The 19246-nt window shown below is 32.6% G+C and overlaps 1 protein-coding gene across 1 annotated transcript in view; it reads left to right on the forward strand.

Moving 5' to 3' along the window:
* Nucleotides 1–19246, forward strand: part of LOC120421294 (elongation of very long chain fatty acids protein AAEL008004) — a 34502-nt gene that overhangs the window by 114 nt on the left and 15142 nt on the right. The window contains exon 1 of the mRNA XM_039584485.2: nt 1–542. This exon is cut by the window's left edge and continues 114 nt beyond it. The gene's annotated coding sequence lies outside the window, so the exon portion shown is untranslated. The remainder of the gene's footprint in view (nt 543–19246) is intronic.

A 19246-nucleotide genomic window follows, 5' to 3' on the forward strand; every position in this document is an offset into this window, starting at 1 on the left:
GTGGAGAAAAAAATCCAGTTTTGCGAGGCGATTTCCTAAAAACTGGATTCAACTCAAAAAGTGTCGAGCAGGTCGTTTTCGCGCGATACTTTGAAACCGTTCACAGTCGTGTTCGGGGAGTTGATCGCGAAGGAACGCACTTCTTGAGCGTCTTGTGTGCCACAGTGTGCCGTCAATCACCACGAGAGGGAAAATCAGCTGTTTTCCAGACGTCGCAGTGCGGGTGTTTTCCTGGGAGTGAGTTTGTGCGTGCGTGGGTGTGTCGACTTCAACCGGGAAGCAGTTACTGCCGGGACTGTTTGCTGCAGCTGCGCAGTGAGGAAAAAGTGGTTCTGAAATTTCGGAAAAGTGCTTCCAAGTGTTGTGGAAAGGATTCATTGAGGATTCTTGGATAAATACAAACAAATCGCAAGTTGTTATACAGTGAAGGAGAACATCACCGAGGAAAACAATAACAGCAGTGATTGTGAAGTGTTGGAAATCGAGCATCATTCAGCTGAGGGTGTTTTGAGAGTGCCGGCTGCGTGAACTCGCCCAATGTGGTAAGTGTCAATCGGGAAGGGAGTTTTGTTTGTTGTGTTGACAAGAAGAACGAAAATCAGTGAAACAACATGTAATCAAATAAGCAAGCAAACAAAATTGCTTGTTCCTTTCTAACTCCAAGCATTTCCATTAGACCTTTTTAGCTTTGAACATATTTTAAGCTCGATTTATTAATCTGATTCTTTCACAAACTGAACAAATCAGCCACAAAACTTTTATTATTTTCCCGTGTTCAGGAGGTGGTATACATTTACTTCTATTGTTTAATGTTTTCCTTCATATTTTTTTAGTATTATATTTGCATTTATCTTGTTTAGAATATGGGTTTGTAATTCTTAGTGTATGGCTTGTTCAACAACATCCAATCATTATCTTTTGCCATTTTGCTGTTTTAAATAATTTCCCGGTAACTTTTTCGTTTATTTGAAAGTTTTATTTTTATTTTTTAAGTAAACTTAAACCATAAACTTAAGTCGCAATAAGATTCACTGGGACATGATTTAAGATACAACAAAAAATACTGCATATAAAAAATGACGGTAAGTCATAAACTTGGCCAAAGCTGACCCAAGGACAAAAAAAAACATTTCGCAAGTCACAGAAATAATTCAGATTTTAAAACCAAAACATTTCTCAAATTTAAGGGGTTTGCTTTCCTAAGCATTCTGAAGATTCTAAATAGGATTTAAAATGGATTTTTGGAAAATGTTAAGGTTAAATCCCACCAAAAAGTGGAAATAGGTCTTAGTAACCCTCTAAATCTTGGAAACAACCGTTTGTAAGGAAAATTGTTTTTGTTTTCGTTGCTGGTTTACCGATCCGAATTCTACAAATTATAATCAACCGATTTCTGTAAATAAAATGTATGATTTCTGGGTTCAAAGAATTTTCTGTAAATTTAAATTTATTAATAGCTTTAAAAGAATATATGCAATTTGACTTCATTCAATTATCTAATTTTCTTTATAATTTCATATAGAAATCTGCAAAACAGAATGATTTTTTGCATATAGTTGTTTAAAACTTCAATTCAAAACTTGTTATTTTTTTGAAATTGCAATATCAACAAAATCATTCGCTTCGAAAATTTCTGGGAATATAAATTTATTTATTTTTTGCCATGCTGACGATCTTTTATTTTAAATTTGCTGTAGTATTTATACGAGTATCAAATAAATTTAATTTATTTGAAATTTTAATTCAATTCTGTTTAAATCCTTGGATATCAAATTTATATCAGATTTTTGAAAGATCCATTCATCTGTGACTTTAACATTTTTCTCAATACATAGAGTTTGTTATGAAAGGAAACGGGAAAATGTAAAACATTCATTAAAAATTGTAGTTTTTATGTCATCAAACGTTTGATTATAATGAAACAAATTCATAAATGCAAGCTAACTTCAATATGTCATGGCAGTGACAAAGAATTCCAAAAACTAGGTCTTTGCTTTTAGTAGCAGAACAATTAAAATATATATTTTTTTTAATATGATTGTGGACTCAGAAAAAAATTGAAAAAAATGATTTGAAAAAAGTTAACAACAAATTATTGTTTACAGAAAATCTTGATTTTTTGGATTTAAAATTAAAACAAATCAAAACAATACAACCTGCTTCATACAAACATCACTCCTAAACAATTTGATTTTGCATTCAATTATTGTTCTATCAGAAGCATCAGTTTTAATATCAGATTTTTTCCGAATAATGAAAGTGATTTTTTTGTGCCAAATTCTACCTTGTTTTGGCAAACATTTCCTTTGTTTAATCGAAATATGGCTGCTGAGCTAAGTTATATTCATCATAAATAAATGAAATTTTAAACCACTTAAAGTGTAATAACACCATTTTGACTGAAAAAACTAACTTAATCCACCTATGTGGTTGGTGCCTTCCTCACTCTTTTCCAACAATGGGTGATAAACACACATATCACTCAAGGGCTCATAAGTTGCATCATAAGTGGTCAGAACTCGAGATAGGGTTGCCAGATGGTCAATGTTTTAGACTCGGCCTTTCAATTACCTTACCGGATGCTGGATCCGGACATTGTTTACATACATTTAAGTGAGATCCGGCTACAAAAATAGTGCATAAATATCACTTAAGTGGTCAGAACTCGAGACAGGGTTGCCAGATTATCAATGTTGTAGACTCGTTGGAAAGGTCTTTCGATTACCTAACCAACGATGGGTCGGATGATGGATCTGGACATTGTTTACATACATTTAAGTGAGATCCGGCTACAAAAAATTACATGAATATCACTTAAGTGGTTATAACTCGAGACAGGGTTGCCAGATTATCAATGTTTTGGACTCGTTGGAAAGGTCTTTCAATTACCTAACTAACGATGTATAGCATGATGATGTTTGGTTCAGTTTACTGCCATTTATTCAACTTCTGAAAATATGCGAAAACACATTTTTATACATAACTTTTGAACTACTTATCGAAACTTCAAACAATTCAATAGCACCGTATGGGACCCTAAACCAAGTCGAATGCGACTAGTTTGGTCAAAATCGGTTCAGCCAGTGCTGAGAAAACTGCGTGACATTATTGGTCACATACACACACACATACACACACACATACACACACACATACACACAGACATTTGTTCAGTTTTCAATTCTGAGTCGATATGTATACATCAAGGTGGGTTTTCGAGCTTAAAATAAAAAGTTCAATTTTGGAGCAGGATTATAGCCTTACCTCAGTGAGGAAGGCAAAAGAGAGAGTTAGTCAAATAATCTTAAAGTATCTGGAAAAAAATACATACCGTTTATCTTCTTAAACGTATTTTTAGCCCTTTTCAAAATAATGTACAAATGAAAAGGAAGCAAAGATATATTTTTTTAAGTATCATTTATTCCCATGATTTTAAATAGTGAAAACTATAAAAGTATTTTAAAAATGACAACAAAACTTGAATGGGTCTTTTTTCATAATTCCCAAATAAGATAACTTGACTTTTTTGCCAGGATAAGTGCAAGTACAAATATTCAGACAAACAGCAGATATAAACAAAAAAGACAATGGATTGCAAAAAAAGTTTTTTTAAGATCTTATTTTCAATGATTAAAATAGTGCTACAGTAAAGTGTCCATTTTTCACGTTGGGTTATGTTTTACTTTAAATTTCGGCAAATTCTAAAATATTGCTGATTGTTAATATCAACGAAAACATTATCTTAAAAAATACTTCATTGAACTCTTTAAAACACATCACTAAGTAAATGATTTTTCATGAACTTTACGTAGCGTTTCGATTGCATCACTAAATAAATAGTGTTTTTCGTTTTAACAAGTGATATAAGAATTCAAATAGCAAGTCGTGGAACTCACTCATTTATATTTCACCACGAACTGATCATCCGAAAATATTTTATATGGTTAACATGATCGGGTTTGTCCAAAATATCTTTATTCTCATATGTTATCAAACTTTTTTTTATGTTAACCTTTTTTTGTAATTCTAAGTAGTTCTAAGTCTTCGTAAAAAAGTTTTGTTTCATTGCTTCAGTTACGTGTAGTGTTAAGTAACCAGAAATAACAAAGATTTTTTTTATATTATTTATGAATTATTCTTTTGATGAAATTCGTCCAAAAAATATGAAAGGCTGGAAAATATATTTTAACTTTTATTTATTAAAATCATCTAAGAAAAATCAAAGATTAAAAACAAGTGAAGAAGCTTTCAAAAATATTTTTTATTTTGTAAATATTTAATGGATATTGATTAAATTTCACTTTTATTTAATTAAAGAAAATAGTTATTCCAAACATTTAACATTACTAAAAATCTGATTTGGAATTCGATAACATGTTTACATTTCCAACTATTCTGAGAAATTGACTCATCATGAGTTTCAAAATTTTGGTGCGAATGATCGTCTCGAATAGAACTCCCCACCAATCGCTAATCGATCCCGGCTAAAACGAATTTAATCACAAACACACACCTACCCGGCACCGGGTGACACAGTTTGTCGGAAAATTACCACCAACCAGCCAACTTGACAGCCAATCAAATGATGATGATCTCAGGTTATATCGGCACAGAACAGACACGATCGATCGTGATTATCGCTGCTTACGAGTTTGCTAGAAGAACGAAAAAAAATCGCGAAAAGGGGGAATCCCAGCAATTATCGTGTTTCAGACGGGATCCTCTTCCAGACCTAGACTGTCTCTAGTCTCTACCGCTAATGTGAGACACTAACTGGGAAAACAAGTTTCTCGTGACAAACAAGAGTGAAACGTTTAATTGAGGCTTCTGAAGATGACCCCCGACCTAAATCGCAAGTCACGTTAGAAAATTGTCGGGAAATAAAGCTGAAGTGTTTTTCTCGAGTGGATTTTCCTGCTCAAATCACTCAATTTCATCAATTACTACGAGACATCACACGTGGAAAATTTCGTGCCGTAGAGAAGTAATATCGCATGTACCTCAATGAGCTCTCCCCACCCCAAAGATGATGATCAGCTCAAAAGGTGAGAATATGACGGAGTTTGTGCTAATGAATGCATTGTCTTCCCCCTCGCAATAGTTTACGTGTGGATGAGAATGAAACGGCATTGCATGCAAGCATGTGAAATTCTAGTTAAAAGTGCTTGGAGGAAGTGAGGGAAAGCTTCTGGACGTATGCCGGAATTGGAACTTGCTAGACTTGGGAGACTAATCAGCAAGCATCTGAACAAAACTAGAAAAGCGTGTATGATAATTAGTTATATTTATTAGTTATCATTAAAAAGCAAATTGAATGATTAAAGGTAACGGTTATTGCATTTGATGCATGTGAAGCTGTTTGCTCTTAGTAAGTTATCGTTAGAAATAAATTTAAATATATCAATTCATCCCGAAAACAATGGCGAAAATGGCATTTGAGGTTTTTGTCTCATTTAAAAAGTTAGCTTGAATAGTGAAATTAAATTTAACATTTTATTTTTATATTTATGGGTCTTTGTTGAAACATTACTCTAGATTTGATTTTCTTTGATAAAAATGTTTAATTCACATGCACATGCAAAGTAATCATTCTAATTATGTTGTTCTTTGATACCTTGGTATTTTTTGTCATTACCAATATAAAAAATGCATGCTTGTCTGATGCATCAAGCATTAAACCTTTTAGCCTTTTTTTACTAAATAGATAAATATTCCTTTATTGAAATCGAGTACCTCGTCTAATCTTGTTATATGTTTTTCTATTATATATGGACAAATATTTCATGCTGTTATCAAGTTATATATTTAATAATTCTGATAATTCTATATTGTACAATAAATCAAAAATATTCTGTAAGTAAAATTAACAAAAAAAAATCATAAAGGCGTGTTGTCTGATTGAAAACTTCACTTCTATTTTTTATAAACAAATTTTTTATGCTGATTGACATAATCAGGATGATTTTTGCAAGCAAAGCACCAGCCATAACAAACATTCAAGAGATTAGTCATTGGATTTTTTTCTTCAATTCCCAAAAAAAACTAACGAAATAAATGGATTGAGTTACAGGGATTTGGGAAAACATACCAGAAATGGCGAAAATTTCTCCGTTAAAAAAAATATTTTCAGATTTTCAAATCACAACTTGTATTTCAAAAAGACTAATCATTTGTCTTTTCTGAAAGGTAAGTCTCAAATCTGGAAAATATTTTTTTCAAAAAATGGCGAAATTTAACAAGAGTTTTACTCTTCAACTTTAAAAAATATGATCATTATTTATACATTTTTCTTAACGTTAATTCTGTGCAAGGCCGTATCGCAGCATCCAGAGCAGCCACAATGTGAAAAAAATGAGAATTTTCTTATCTTTTTCAATATTGTTTCACAGAGATGTTGATAAACACAATTCAAAAAAAAATCTCATATTTTCAAACTCAAAAGGACTTCACATTTCTATTGTACATTTAATGGAATTATTTCGGGGGAATTTGCTATACTTTCACTAATTTTTCAAATTCAAAACTTGCCGAGAAACTTATCGTTCATCATACCCTGTAGCGCTAAAGTTGGCATTTTTTTGTGCACTAAAACATATAAAAAATAAAAAAAGAAGAGGATAAAGCTTGTCGAAATCAAGTTTTTGTGATAAAGTTAATTTAAAAAATGGTTAACTAGTTCCTCCGCTTACGTATTTTTTCAAATAATTTTTATAACAACTTTGCCGAAGACACCTAAATGATCAGAAAATCCCTTCTCAAGATAAAGATTATCGAATATTTGCAAAGCAGTTTTTTTAACAGTTTCCAAATTTGTATGGAGAAACCATTGATGACAAATGGCTTATTTGGACCTGAGCAATCGATGGACAAAGTTTCAGCTTAATACAAAAATCCAAAAACTATTATTTTTTTTTGCGAAATTGTTAAGAACTGACACAAAAAGTACATTCAATTTCCATAAAATGATACTTCTCTCGATTTTTGACAGTAAAGTAACGAGAAATATTTAAAAACGTGTTTATTTTATACAACAAAAAAATATTTTCACGTAATATTTCAATCTTTTAGCGGTTTCGAGCTAAAGCTAGAGCTGGGACTTCGGATATCCGGGTAATTTACATTTTTTTCTATATTAAATCAGATATCATCTTTTTATTTAAACCAAATCAAAAGAGGTATACGAAAATCGTATCAGAACTGAAAAATATTTGGATAAAAAGATTTGATGAACCCAAAATAGATTTAAAAATAAAAATGTAACGGATCGGATAGTTTTTCGTATAATAGTATTCGGCCATAAATCATGTGATTAAAAATTAGAGGTCTTTTCAAAATCTGTAAAATTATTTTGTTTCGTCTGCATGTCACCCCACAGTCGAGAGACAAAGCTGGCTTGTATAAGTTAGTTCATTTGCTAATAAAATTATAAATTCTGCAAATTATCCGGAAAATTTGGTGCCCTCAATATCATTCAAATTCAATTTGAAATTTACTAATTTGATTTAAAAATATTAATTGTAAATTGCATTTTTTTTATTTTTTTTTCTATTTTATTTTATATATTCAATGTTAGATTACTTTTTAATGCCTTTGAAGACGGTTTAATTCTTCTGTTTTTTTCGAATGATATCTCTTCCGTCATAACATATTGTTGTCAAAACAGAACAAAATAATTCCAAAAAATAAAATTAGTCATGCTAAACCCCAAAAACCAAACACGATTTTTTAAGCATGTTTAAGCATGTTGAATAATGATATAAAAGTAGAATCAAAAGTGAATCTCTTAATCATAAGAAAGATGTTGTTGCACACAAAATGTCACCATTATGCATACAACATTATCTTTCCACGAAATCAAACATCTTCTTAGTGTATGAAACCAAAAAAAGCCACAACACGCAAGCAAAAAGATTTCAACATTTCTAAATTTCAGCATTTTTTTGCCAAACAAGATAATCGATTGTGTCTCACTGTAGACTTGTGTGCGTGCTTGCGTGTGTTGGTGGGAACTCAAATGACATGCCACACGAAAGTCACACGACACGGGTCAATGTCTAATGATTGACAGATTTATGAATCATTTTGTATGGGCTCGACTAGCTGACACAGATTTACCGTTAAGTTGGTATTGGTTTAGCAAAAAAAAAATCATAAGTTAGCTAATACCCGAAAAACCCCCGTTACACGTTATGGGAGTGACTTAAACCCGTTTTTAAGTAGCGACTTGCTCAGCTTGGCAACAGCAGCACAATTTTAGTCACACAAAAAAATATATATCGTTTCAATTTACCAAAACAAGCACTTCAAACTCACACCGATTGGCACCCTCAAAAGTTCAGCCAAGTTGTACTAATTAGTACACTTGGTTGTGAGTTTGAAGAAAAAATCTGCTCGTGCCAGCAATTATTTAGTGACACCGGCTAGAGCAAAACAACGCTTTTTTCGGTGGGGATGTTTGTGCTGAAGAAATTGCTGCTTTAGCAGGGTGAAATTATCATACAAATAAACACTGCATTGACGTGGATGAACACAGTGATTCAAATAAGATGATTAATTTAATTTTCAAAAAAGTCAGTTTATCCGAAAAAATATTTTTTTAGACGTTAAGGAGTTTTTTTTAACAAGTATAAACATAAATTTCATAAATTTAAATTAAAAAATAAACTATATCATTCTCAGAAGTTTAAGTGCGTAAAAACGCCACCTGACGTAGTGGTTTAACTGTGCAGTTCATCACAGGTGTCAGATAACCGATTAACTGAACGATTCTGACTACGTTTGCATCACTCAAGGAACTAACTATAACGTTGGCGGCGACGTTGTGCCTGGCTGACGTACACAGTTTGGAGTGCAGGTATAAGATTGACAAGCATTCAAATTGTACATCTTGTTAGTAAATTGTAGCTTGAATAGATTTGTAACGACTGCTTGATATTTCTTAGAACAAAATCTGGAAGAACTGATTTTACTGGAAAATAAAGTTAATAATGTGAAGTGTTTCATGGATTCTTCTAATGAAAAGTTTTTTTTACATTCATAATTTAACATTAAATAGAAGTTATTAAAAATAAACAAAAAAAAACTCTTAAAATTATAACATTTCACTGTTGATTTTTATAAAAAATCAAAACAGCGGACTTCCATTACCAAATTCAGCGAAAAAAGAATTTCAAATCATTTTTTATCGTTAAAGTGTTAATGTGAATTTGCCTTTTTTTTAAATGTCGTAATTTCAGAGGTAAACTTTGGCAATGTTTTTTCACAAAGTTGAGTTATTTTTTCAACAATTTAAATTAAAATGGAATAAAATGTAATGAATATGTGAAAAATAAAAAAGAGAAAAAAAGAGAATAATTTTCTGTTCAAAAATATAAAAAAAAAACTAAAAAGTCACAATTTTATGATAGAATGTAGCAGAATAAGCATAATACTATCAGGAACATGCATAAACCAAACAAGATAAAACAAAAGAAGTAATGAAAAACAGGAAAAAACTTCCAAAATAATGTGAACATTAGGTTTACTGAAAAACCAAGCCTCTAAAATTTGACTAAAATGCGAAAATTATTGCATGAAACTTATAATGTTCTTCAATCATTGAATTAAATTAGTAGCCATATTTGAGAGGCTTTAGAAAAAAAATTCTTTTATCCTTTACCCTTGAATACAAGTTTATTCTTCTGGTTTTTGAGTTTCTCATGATTTGATTTCTTTTGACCATATTTACTAATGGTTTTAGATTTTGTTAAGAATCTTTTATTAGCTTAATTTTTATACTTCTCAATAAACATGTATGAAATGAATTGTAAGTTTTCATTTTAGATGTTTCAAAACAAAAAGTTTAAAAGTATAAAGAAAAAGATACAAAAAATATTATTGACATTGTAACAGTTGTGCTACAGTCAAAAATTTACATAATTTTGATGGATTTATTTAAAAAAATAATAATACTATTGTCAGGGCTCTTTCCAATATGCGATTCCAAAATACAAAATTTTTAAAATGCCTAAAACTGACCATCTTATTAAAAAAAAAAACAAAAAAAATAAACATGATGGTTTAAAATCGATTAAATATATTTTCCCAAAAATATATCGATTTCTTGCAAAACAACGAATATTTTCCTCAGTTTTTTTTTTGGGGAATTAGAATCAGGAAGACAATAAATTGAAATAAAATTTGTATATATAAACATCACACATAAAATTAACTTGGAAATACATATCTTCAAATAAACTCAACACATAAAATAATAAATGCTTAAACAAATACATAAAATTAAAAAAAAAACATCAAAAAATTAAAGTTAGGTTTAAAAAATACTCCAAATTTCACTAAGCATGGAAAAAATAAACTAAACCCTAAAATTAACAACAATTAAAAAAACTATCGGCAATCTTTAAAAAAAATCTAATACATTTCTTGAATAAAATCAGCAATTTCAAGAATTAAGAAAAAAAAGAAGGAGCAAACATAAAAGGGTAATTCTCCGCCAACTCACACAGCAGTTGCCCCGACCCCTCTTCGATTTGCGTGAAACTTTGTCCTATGGGGTAACTTTTGTCCCTGATCATGAATCCGAGGTCCGTTTTTTGATATCTCGTGACGGAGGGGCGGTACGACCCCTTCCATTTTTGAACATGCGAAAAAAGAGGTGTTTTTCAATAATTTGCAGCCTGAAACGGTGATGAGATAGAAATTTGGTGTCAAAGGGAATTTTATGTAAAATAAGACGCCCGATTTGATGGCGTACTCAGAATTCCGAAAAAACGTATTTTTCATCGAAAAAAAAACACTAAAAAAGTTTTAAAAATTCTCCCATTTTCCGTTACTCGACTGTAAAAAATTTTGGAACATGTTATTTTATGGGAAATTTAATGTACTTTTCGAATCTACATTGACCCAGAAGGGTCATTTTTTCATTCAGAACAAAATTTTTCATTTTAAATTTCGTGTTTTTTCTAACTTTGCAGGGTTATTTTTTAGAGTGTAACAATGTGCTACAAAATTTTAGAGCAGACAATTGCAAAAAAATTGATTTATAGACATAAGGGGTTTGCTTATAAACATCACGAGTTATCGCGATTTTACGAAAAAAAGTTTTGAAAAAGTTGGTCGTCATCGATCATGGCCGTTCATAGTCACCCGCGACAGACACGGACGACGAAACGAAGAAAAACGCAAAAAGTAACTTTTTCAAAACTTTTTTATCGTAAAATCGCGATAACTCGTGATGTTTATAAGCAAACCCCTTATGTCTATATACCAGATTTTTTGTAATCGTCTGCTCTACAGTTTTGTAGAACATTGTTACACTCTAAAAAATAACTCTGCAAAGTTAGAAAAAACACGAAATTTTAAAATGAAAAATTTTGTTCTAAATGAAAAAATGACCCTTCTGGGTCAATGTAGATTCGAAAAGTACATTAAATTTCCCATAAAATAACATGTTCCAAATTTTTTTACAGTCGAGTAACGGAAAATGGGAGAATTTTTAAAACTTTTTTAGTGTTTTTTTCAATGAAAAATACGTTTTTTCGGAATTCTGAGTACGCCATCAAATCGGGCGTCTAATTTTACATAAAAGTCTCTTTGACACCAAATTTCTATCTTATCACCGTTTCAGGCTGCAAATTATTGAAAAACACCTCTTTTTTCGCATGTTCAAAAATGGAAGGGGTCGTACCGCCCCTCCGTCACGAGATATCAAAAAACGGACCTCGGATTCGTGATCAGGAACAAAAGTTACCCCTTAGGACAAAGTTTCACGCAAATCGAAGAGGGGTCGGGGCAACTTTTCCCGATTTCGTGTGAGTTGGTAGAGAATTACCCAAAAATAAATTGAAATTTGATTTTCAAAAAACACTTTTAATAACTTTCTACATCATTTTAAATAAATATTTCTATAAAAAATCTAAATTAGCGATTTTTTTCATAAATACGAGATTTCCGTACGATTTAAAGTCCAATATTTTAAGAAAGCCAAAAAACTTTGAATTCAATAACATTAATATTTTTAAAACAATAACAAATGAAAAAAATATACTTGGAGCTTTTATCAAAATCAAAAACCATGTTCCAATACCACAAAGAGTGGATGAATGATTTTATTTGAAATTTGCAATTTTATATCAAAACATAGTTTTTAATAATGCAAAATAGTCAAATGATTTTTTATCCGTTACCAAACTCAACCCTTGTCAGTTTGTTTTCGAGTTCTAATGAAAACAAAATAATTACAAAATTATTCAACTCACGCCCTTTGCAAAATACCGCATCCGATCCATCTCGCAAAAAAGTGCAAATTTGCCACCCCACCAATGGCTACGTCTTTAAATCTCACCTTCTGTGGTGCTCACAAACCCCGCAAAGTTTTATGATTGAATAATTAAATCCATAATTGCGCTTTAATTAGGTTAAACCAACAACTTTTCAAGCTCAAGGTTTGCGCCCGACGGCTGCGAACCAACCAACCAACCATGCGGTAATGCGTTTTCACTCTTCATTGAACAACCTTGCACTTCAATTACACACTCTTTACCGCGGCTCTCTCGGTACTTTACCGGGTCAACCCTCATCTGACTGTTGCTTCTTAAAAATTTCTTCTAAATATTTTTTCATTTGCATATTATTTTATTTCTTTCTGTCTAATTTTGAAATAATATTTTATTTAATGAAACTAAATGACCAAAAAAACATGTCTCAAGGGTTAAATGGCCTATGCAAACACCTTCTTATGGTACCGCTCAACCACCACATCCCAATAAAAAAAAATAACTCAAAGCAAACTAACCTCCAAAGGTGTGTGACGCGATGCGGTCCATCTTTGAGCTTTTCCGCCCAATCCTCAGCCACCCCACCCCACCCTCGTTTTTTTTTCAACTTTGATTGTTGGCCAGTTTGTCCCACTGAACTTGACCGCGTGGTGAGGTGGCAGCGCAGCATACATTCACTTTACTACCAACTGACCGACCAACCTCCAGCGTCTGTGATGAATGATGTTTGGCAGCAGCAGCAGCAGAAAAAAATCATGAATGGAACAAAAAGCGCGCGGAGGGAAGGTAACTGCCCCCAGACGAAGAGTTATATAATTGAAGTCGGACGGATGGTGAGAAGTGTTTTGTGGGGTGTTTTGGAAGTTGTTTCGTTTTGACGTTTTAGCAGATTGATGTGAGATTTTTGATAGGAATCTTTTTTTCACATGCAGTGAATTGAATCTGTCTGGAATTGATTACCCTAGTTTAAATTGATCTCGAGACTTCATTAGATGAATTTTTGAAATGAATCCAGTGGGAAACATTTTTTTTATTTGAATTTTCATAAACATTTCATTTGTATTCAATTTTTTCTCATCTTAGAAATCGATTAGTAGTAAATTATCAAGTATTAGATTGGTTTAGGAAAAGTTTCCGATTTTTTTGCTTATTCTTCAACAACAATTCCTTTTTTTAAACTTTATTTTTGTTATCATAATCCTCTTTTTTCATTAATTTTATATGAATCTCATGATTTCATCCGTCGCATAAATGCAAATTCAATGCAAGTTTCTGCCACTCCCCTTTAAAATTTTCCCAAACGTTGTTACTTCTTGGGGCCTTAAAGTTCATGCTTCCCTTGAAAAAATGTACATTAATTTAATGAAAAATTGTAAACTTTTTAATTGAGCATAAGTGTTTGATTCATACACTTTGTGTGAAAATGTTGAAGATTTTGTTTAAGATCTAAATAAACTAAACCCCTCTTCCCTTGACATCGAAGACAACTTAGGGACAAAAAGTTTAAATCAAATTGATGCTTGTTAGGCTTCATCCATAAAGTACGTCACGCTGTTATGCTTTTTCTATAATTATAACATGGAATGTCACACTTCCTCAGACCCCCCCCTCCTCCCCACCTAGAGTGAGACATACTTTATGAATGACGCCTTATAAATTTGACTTATTCTGGGATTTGAATTTTAAGCTAATTAAAAAAAATCAGCAAAAAACAGAACAAAATGTTTTTTTATGATATTACCTGTTGCAAATATTTTTCATCATTTTTATCATGGTGGAATTCTGCCTTGTTATTGGATTTTTCGTATTTTTTTTTTATTTTAACTCGACCGGACCCGAGGGACAAACGCTATAAAAAATATTGTGCAACGGCATTATGCTAGTATCAAAACAATGCAAGTATAAAAAACCTCTACTGTTACGTCTTTTCCAAATTCTAAATTGAAAATTCAAAAAGTGAGCTAATTGACAAAAAAACAACGTTTAACAATCTACTTTTCACATTTAACTATCAATTGTACAAGTTTTCACAATGAAAATTTAAAATACTTGATTGAAATGCATTGGCCTATCATGGCCTGTCAATTAATTGTAGATCGACTGTTTTAAATCTATCAAAATTTTAGGAAAAAAAACAAATTTTGAAACCAAACGAAAATATAAAGGATAATTGAAATTTAACTTAACGAATATTGCAAATATTTCCTTCTTTTTGGTGTCAAAAAAGATCAGTAAAGGTTTAATAAAGTATCAAAGTCAACAACGAATACTCTAATCGAAAAATAAATTGGTATAAATAAAATACAATTTCAATATACTCGATTTCTAAAAAAAAACACAAAATTACTAAAAAATAAACCTATAGCCAAATTCAACATGAGCAATGAAGGAACTAAAAGTTTGTTAAATGATGATCCTATGTTTTTTTTTTTTTTTTTTTTGTTAAATCAGGAAAACTTTCTGATTCCTCTTGTCTGCCTCTGTGGATCAATGGACTCACAATCCAGAGGTCGCCGGTTTGAATCCCGAGGTAGACGCAAAAATTCTAAGTGTTAATATAGGTTCCGGTGCTCTCTCCCCGTGCCATACCTTCACACTTAGGAGACCCGGGAGGCGGAGTCTTGTCGCAAAAAGAACGATACACGCCTGTGGATCCGTTGACGAAACCGAAAGGTTTAAGAGGGCCACATTATAAGGTGTTAAGTCTATTCCGTTCTAATTCCTCTCCAATGTTAATTAAATTTTAAAGGAAAAAGGGAAATGATCCTCAAAGAATCAAAAAAATACAAACCTGGCTGACATGACCTGCTTTAAAATGAAAATTATCCCGAGCCGAACCAGCGTTTATGGCTGAAAGGCTCGGTTATAAAGACAACTAATTAACTATGAAAATAAGTTTTTTTTTTTATTTTCTGTTGAACAAAAATTTAAACTGATGTATCAATAAAGTCTAAGAGAATATAAAATAATCAAACTTATAATGAAATTTATTTGTTTTAAGGATTCATAGCACACCTCTGCATGAAATTTCGAAAATTTCGTTTAAGCTAATAATTTGCATAATTTTTTTTACAATTCCACAGTGAAACTGTCAACTTTTCCTGCCCTTCTGGAGAAACGAAACGGCCTACTTTTCCCTACCAAAAATAACAGAATGGAAAATTAAAACCTTTCAATAACAGTGCTGAAAAGTTCAACTTTTCAGCACTGGAATGGGTGTTGAAAAAATGAACTTTTCAGCACTAGTATCGAAAAGTAACATTTTTCAATATTGTTTTGTTTTGAACGATGAATTTACTAAACACATGAATGTTTAAAGCATAAGCATAGCATAAGCATAGGTGCCCACCCGCAGTTGCTACTCCGTTATTGACCAGGACCTCCAGAAGTTACATCCACGAGCCGTGAAAGTTAAGTGGGAGCTATCTTTCCTCGCTTCGCAACTTCTCAAAGGCCCCTATCATGCTGATCAATACCGGCGCCGGCCACGACCAGTGGTAGGGTCACGGGGAAGTGGATGGGAATGTTAGTCCGATACTTGAGTGATAGAGACCGCCCAATCGACTGCTTCTCCGACAAAGTATCACATGAGTTTTGTGGGGGTTAGTAGATGGGTATGAGGTCAGGATTCACGAGTGGCAGTGATGTGACCATGAGCATTTTGTTTATCGGTTGAAATTTTTAAATCTTAGGCAGCCGGCTGCGGAAAGATAGATAATTGATTATTTAAAAAGTTTTTTTTTTATCGAACGCGTGCCAGCCGAGCAGTAGTGCTATGGGCTGGACTTATCAGTATATTTTTACAATTTAGATAACGCGAGCAAATTTCAAAAATAGTAAATAAATGACACTTTACTCTTCATATAATCGATCAATGCCAGTTGGAATAAATTTTTATGATCATTTACGATGAAAATTATCGCGAAAAGAACAGGACTGCGCGTCCCCAGAAGCACTGCACTTATGATGTCCTAAAAGTTATAATAACCAATCACCCCATGGGGCAGCGAATGACCGAAAGGTTAAAGCTGCCGGAAATAAAGAAATTAACAACAACAACAATCACCCCATGCACACAAACAGCGAAATAAAAGAAATGAAAATGAACATGCAAAAACAAGACAGCGCGTCCCCATGGTCAGCGTACTTATCTTACTAAACACATGAATGTTTGACATGAATGTTTGACATAAAATTCCATTAAATAAGCGTTTTTTGGAATTGCAAAAAATGTTGTAAGCAACTCGTTGCAAAACTTGATTTTTTCAGCACTCGTCGTATTCATCCAACTCGGTAAACCTCATTGGATAAATGTACAACTCGTGCTGAAAAATCTTCTTTTTGCAACTTGTTGCATAATAGTAGTTTTGCAACGAGTTCCATACAATTTTTTTTGCAATTCCGAAAAACATCCATTGAGTGAAATTTTAAGTAAAATTTTCATGTATTTTTCCAATAAATCGTTTAAATAAAAAAATGTTGAAAAGTTTTACTTTTCGATACAAGTGCTGAAAAGTTCAACTTTTCAGCACTCATTTCGGTGCTGAAAAGTAGAACTTTTCAGCATTTATTTTGAAAAGTGTTGCTATTCGATTCTGTTATTTTTGGTAGGAAAAAGTAGGCCGTTTCATTTCTTCAGAAGGACAGGAAAAGTTGACAGTTTCATAGCGGAATTGCAAAAACTACTATTTTGCAATTCCGTCGTGAAACTACTTACTTTTCCTGTCATTCTTGAACGACGAAATAGCCTACTTTTCTGTACCAAAAATAACAGAATCGAATAGTAACACTTTTCAAAATAAATGCTGAAAAGTTCTGCTTTTCAGCACTCAAATGGGTGCTGAAAAGTTGAACTTTTCAGCACTTGTTTTGAAAAGTAACACTTTTCATCATTTTTTGATTTAAATGATTTATTGACAAAATACATGAAAATTTTGACATAAAATTTCACTCATTGTGTGTTTTTTGGAATTGCAAAAAAAGTTGTATGACCGAGCCACGTAGCCCAGTGGTAACGCTTCCGCCTCGTAAGCGGTAGATCGGGGTTCGAATCCCGGCTCGGACCAACACAACTGGTGATCTTTTCCCTTCTGGAATCGATTGCTTAGTAAAGGGAAGGTAGTGTATCGTCACAAACTGGACCTTATCACGACACCTTAGGGAGGCGACCTATGGAATGTTAACATTAACCTTAACATGTTAACATTAAGTTGAGAATGAAATTGCCGCTGAATCCGCTTTGTAAATGCCGGCCCCGATACTCTTCAAGGGTGTTCCCCTCAGGAACTGGGAAAGATTTACTTTTTTTTTTTTAAAAAGTTGTATGGAACTAGTTGCAAAACTTGATTTTTTCAACACTCTTCTATTTATCCAACTTGGTGAACCTCGTTAGATAAATGTACGACTCGTGCCGAAAAAATCCTCTTTTTGCAACTTGTTGCATTAACTACTATTAAATTATTTTCAGTAGACTGCACGCTCCATTGAAATTTTTCGAAAAAAAAGTTGTTTGCCCCTTTGAACATGCAACTTTGACTTTTTATTTCGAAATAAGGCTGTTGCAAATATTTTTACCTCCCCACCCTTCAAAATTGGTGCTATAAATCAGGGGGTAAATTTTTTTTTTTTTTTTCAAAAAAACCCAAAATTTTAATTTAAACAGAAGTGCAATGAACTGATAACAATATAAAATACCATTTTCCTCATTGCCAATCATATTTAACAAGTTTGGGCTCGTTAAAAATATTTTGAACTTTTATGCAATTACAATACAGCACTGCAAACACTTTTTTTCTCGCAGCAATACAATTTTCGCCAAAACTTTGAAATTTTTGAAACTAATGAGTGCAATATAACTTAACAGGTGTATAATGCATTTAAAATACTTTTTTTATTCAAATATTGACACCGTGGCCAGTAATTTCCATTTTTTAAACATTTTTTTTTATTTTGGGGGGGGGGGGGTTCTTGACTTTGTTCAGAGTCGAGAGACATAAACTTCAAAAAATATGTGCAACGGCCTAAAAAGTTTATTATAAAATTCAATTTGTTTCTCCCAATATCTATTTATTTCAATATTTATCATCAACTTACCAAATATACCAAATTGATACAACAAATTCCTTCAAAAGATAAATACTGATTTTCAAATATTCGCGTACCTTTTTTGTATGGACACCTGCCAAAATTGTATTGAGCCTTGTATGGTTGAACAGATAGCAGAAAATGGATTTTATGGCCATCGGGTTTGAGTTTGAGCCAAAAAATAAATAAACTAAATGCATGAAATCGTCAAATTGAAGTTATTTAGTAAAACATATTTGTTTTTATTATAAGCGTCCAATGATTTAGTTTTTTAATTTATGGATTTTGATTGCTTTAATGTTTTTTTTTTTTTTGAATGAAAAAATGATTCATAAACAGCAATTAACAAATGTAAAACAAAATCTTTAAAAACCCTAGTTATAAATATTAAAAAAAAACTCTCATTCGAGCTCATACAAAACTAAGCACTATATCTCCATAGAAAAGCATTAGAAGAAACCCTAACCCTGAGACCCAACTCAACATAGTTGGATTTGCTCGCGGTCGCTCTTCTAGTTCCTTCTCCAAAAACCGGCACAAACCCAAATTACCCCCGCCAAGGCCTACTATGCCGCTACAGCTGTCACCATGATTTACCTCCTAAAGCGATCTTCAAAACCTAACACTTCACGCGGGCACAAGATCAACAAGTACCTACCAGACCGCAAAAAGCCGGACTTTTACTGCTCACTCACGACGCCGGCCACGGCCAAGGTTTGCCGGTAGGCGCCTCACCGCGCCGCGGTGAAGTGTAAGGCCACGGCCAAACATAATGTAATTGTCGGATTTGGCCCAAGTTAATGGGCAAGGATTTGCTCGAAGAAAGACGGAGGCCAAACGACGTGTCGGCGTTTTTTTTTTTGCCGGACGGAGGGGAAAGCCGCGGG

The sequence above is a fragment of the Culex pipiens genome, chromosome 2, assembly GCF_016801865.2.
Source record: "Culex pipiens pallens isolate TS chromosome 2, TS_CPP_V2, whole genome shotgun sequence".
Classification (NCBI taxonomy): domain Eukaryota; kingdom Metazoa; phylum Arthropoda; class Insecta; order Diptera; family Culicidae; genus Culex; species Culex pipiens.